Source organism: Physeter macrocephalus, chromosome 7 (assembly GCF_002837175.3).
Source record: "Physeter macrocephalus isolate SW-GA chromosome 7, ASM283717v5, whole genome shotgun sequence".
Taxonomy (NCBI): Eukaryota; Metazoa; Chordata; class Mammalia; order Artiodactyla; family Physeteridae; genus Physeter; species Physeter macrocephalus.
The window spans coordinates 652342-656142 of NC_041220.1; positions in this window are offsets into that span (position 1 = coordinate 652342).

Genomic DNA, 3801 nt, shown 5'->3' on the forward strand with positions numbered 1-3801 from the left:
TTATTTCTTTTTCTTCTCTGATTGCTGTGGCTGAAACTTCCAAAACTGTGTTGAATAATAGTGGTGAGCGTGGATGCTTTGGCTATTTGGGGTCTTTTGTGTTTACACACAAATTGTGAAATTTTTTGTTCTAGTTCTATGAAAAATGCCTTTTATTTCTTTTTCTTCTCTGATTGCTGTGGCTGAAACTTCCAAAACTGTGTTGAATAATAGTGGTGAGCGTGGAAAACCTTGTCTTGTTCCTGATCTTAGTGGAAATGGTTTCAGTTTTTCACCATTGAGAATGATGCTGGCTGTTGGTTTGTCATATATCACCTTTATAATGTTGAGGTAGGTTCCCTCTATGCCTGCTTCTTGGAAGGTTTATATCATAATTGGGTGTTGAATTTCTTCAAAAGCTTTTTCTGCATCTATTGAGATGATCATATGGTTTTTATCCTTCAGTCTGTTAATATGGTGTATCACATTGATTGATTTGTGTATGTTCAAGAATCCTTGCCTTCCTGGGATAAACCCCATTTCATCATGGTGTATGATCCTTAATGTGCTGTTGGATTCTGTTTGCTAGTATTTTGTTGAGGACTTTTGCATCTGTGTTCATCAGAGATATTGGCCTGTAGTTTTCTTTTTTCGTGACATCTTTGTCTGGTTTTGGTATCCGTGTGAATGTGGCCTTGTAGAATGAGTTTTGGAGAGTTCCTCCCTCTGCTACATTTTGGAAGAGTTTGAGAAGTATAGGTGTAAATTCTTCTCTAAAGGTCAGATATAATTCGCCTGTGAAGCCATCTGGTCCTGGGCTTTTGTTTGAAGATTTTTAATCACAGTTTCAATTTCATTGCTTGTGATTGCTCTGTTTGTATTTTCTATTTCTTCCTGGTTCAGTCTGGGAAGGTTGTACATTTCTAAGAATTTTTCCGTTTCTTCTAGGTTGTCTATTTTATTGGCATATAGTTGCTGTAGTAGTCTGTCATGATCCTTTGTATCTCTGCAGTGTCAGTTTTTACTTCTCCTTTGTCAACTCTAATTCTACTGATTTGAGTCTTCTCTCTTTTTTTCTTGATGAGTCTGGCTAATGGCTTACCAATGTTGTTTATCTTCTCAAAGAACCAGATTTTAGTTTTATTGATCTTTGCTATCATTTCCTTCATTTCTTTTTCATTTCTCTGTGATCTGATATTTATGATTTCTTTTCTTCTGCTAACTTTGGGGTTTTTTGTTCTCTTCCTCTAATTGCTTTAGGTGTAAGGTTAGGTTGCTTATTTGAGATGTTTCTTGTTTCTTGAGGTAGGATTTTATTGCTACAAACTTCTTTCTTAGAACTGCTTTTGCTGCATCCCATAGGTTTGGTTTGTCGTGTTTTCATTGTCATTTGTTTCTAGGTATTTTTTAATTTCCTCTTTAATTTCTTCAGTGATCTCTTGGTTATATAGTAATGTATTGTTTCGCCTCCATGTGTTTGTATTTTCTACAGACATTTTTCCTGTAATTGATATCTAGTCTCATTGCATTTTGGTTGGAAAAGATATTTGATATGATTTCAATTTTCTTAAAGTTACCAAGGCTTGATTTGTGACCCATGATATGATCTATCCTGGAGAATGTTTGATGAGCACTTGAGAAGAAATTGTATTCTGTTGTTTTTGGATTGAATGTCCTATAAATATCAATTAAGTCCATCTTGTTTAATAGATAATTTACACCTTGTGTTTCCTTATTTATTTTCATTTTGAATGATCTGTCCACCGGTGAAAGCAGTGTGTTAAAGTCTTTTTTGTCTCTTGTAATATTCTTTATTTTAAAGTCTAATTTGTCTGACATGAGAATTGCTACTCCAGCTTTCTTTTTATTTCCATTTACATGGAATACCTTTTTCCATCCCCTCACTTTCAGTCTGTATGTGTTCCTAGGTCTGAATGGGTCTCTTGTAGACAGCATATATATGGGTCTTTTTTTTGTACCCATTCAGCCAGTCTATGTCTTTTGGTGGAAGCCTTTAATCCATTTACATTTAAAGTAATTTTTGATATGTATGTTCCTATTACCTTTTTCTTATTCGTTTTGGGTTTGTTATTGTAGGTCTTTTCCTTCTCTGTGTTTCCTGCCTAGAGAAGTTCCTTTTGTACTTGTTTTAAAGCTGGTTTGGTGGTGATGAATTCTCTTAGCTTTTGCTTGTCTGTAAAGGTTTTAATTTCTCTGTCGAATCTGAGTGATGTCCTTGCTGGGTCGAGTAATCTTGCTGTAGGTTTTTCCCTTTCATCACTTTAAATATGTCCTGCCACCCCTTCTGGCTTGCAGACTTTCTGCTGAAAGATCAGCTGTTAACCTTATGAGGGTTCCCTTCCATGTTATTTGTTGCTTTTCCCTTGCTGCTTTTAATATTTTTTCTTTCTATTTAATTTTTGGTAATTTTATTAATGTGTGTCTTGGCATGTTTCTGCTTGGATTTATCCTGTATGGAACTCTCTGCGCTTCCTGGACTTGACTGTTTTCTTTCCTATATTAGGGAAGTTTCAACTACAATCTTTTCAAATATTTTCTCAGTCCCTTTTTTCTTCTTCTTCTTCTTCTGGGACCCCTATAATTCGAATGTTGGTGCATTTAATGTTGTCCCAGAGGTCTCTGAGACTGTCTCAAATCTTTTCATTCTTTTTTTCTTTATTTTTCTCAGTGGTAGTTATTTCCACTATTTTATCTTCCCGGTCTTATCCATTCTTCTGACTCAGTTATTGCACTGTTGATTCCTTCTAGAGAATTTTAAATTTCATATATTGTTTTGTTCATCATTGTTTGTTAGCTCTTTAGTTCCTCTAGGTCCTTGTTAAATGTTTCTTGTATTTTCTCCATTATATTTTCAAGATTTTGGATCATGTTTACTATCATTACTCTGAATTCTTTTCCAGATAGACTGCCTATTTCCTCTTCATTTGTTGGGTCTGTTGGGTTTTTACCTTGCTCTTTCATCTGCTGTGTGTTTCTCTGTCTTCTCATTTTGCTCAACTTACTGTGTTTGTGGTCTCCTTTTCGCAGGCTGCAGGTTTGTAGTTCCCATTGTTTTTGGTGTCTGCCCCCAGTTGCTAAGGTTGTTCAGTGGGTTGTGTAGGCTTCCTGGTGGAGGGGACTGGTGCCTGTGTTCTGGTGGATGAGGCTTGTCTTGTCTTGTCTTTCTTGTGGGCAGGTCCGCGTCCAGTAGTATGTTTTGGTGTGTCTGTGAACTTAGTATGATTTTAGGCAGCCTCTCTGCTAATGGGTGTGGTTGTGTTCCTGTCTTGGTAGTTTTTTGGTATGGTGTGTCCAGCACTGTAGTTTGCTGGTTGTTGAGTGGAGCTGGGTCTTAGCATTGAGATGCAGATCTCTGGGAGAGCTTTCATCGTTTGATATTCAGTGGGGCCCGGAGGTCTCTGGTGGACCAGTGTCCTGAATTCGGCTCTTCCACCTTAGAGGCTCACCCCTGACACCTGGCCAGATCACCAAGATCCTGTCAGCTACATGGCTCAGAAGAAAAGGGCAAAAAAAAAAAAAGAAAAAAAGAAAGAAAAAATAATAAAATAAAGTTATTGAAATAAAAAATAAAAAAATATTATTAAAAATAAAAAAGTAATAAGGAAAGAAAAAAGAGAACAATGGAACAAAAAAAACAAATCCACTAATGATAACAAGAGCTAAAATCTATACTAAAAAAACAAACAAACAAACCAAGAAAAACTGGACAGATATAACCATAGGACAAATGGTAAAAGCAAAGCTATACAGACAAAAATCACACAAAGAAGCATACACATACACACTCACAAAAAGAGAAAA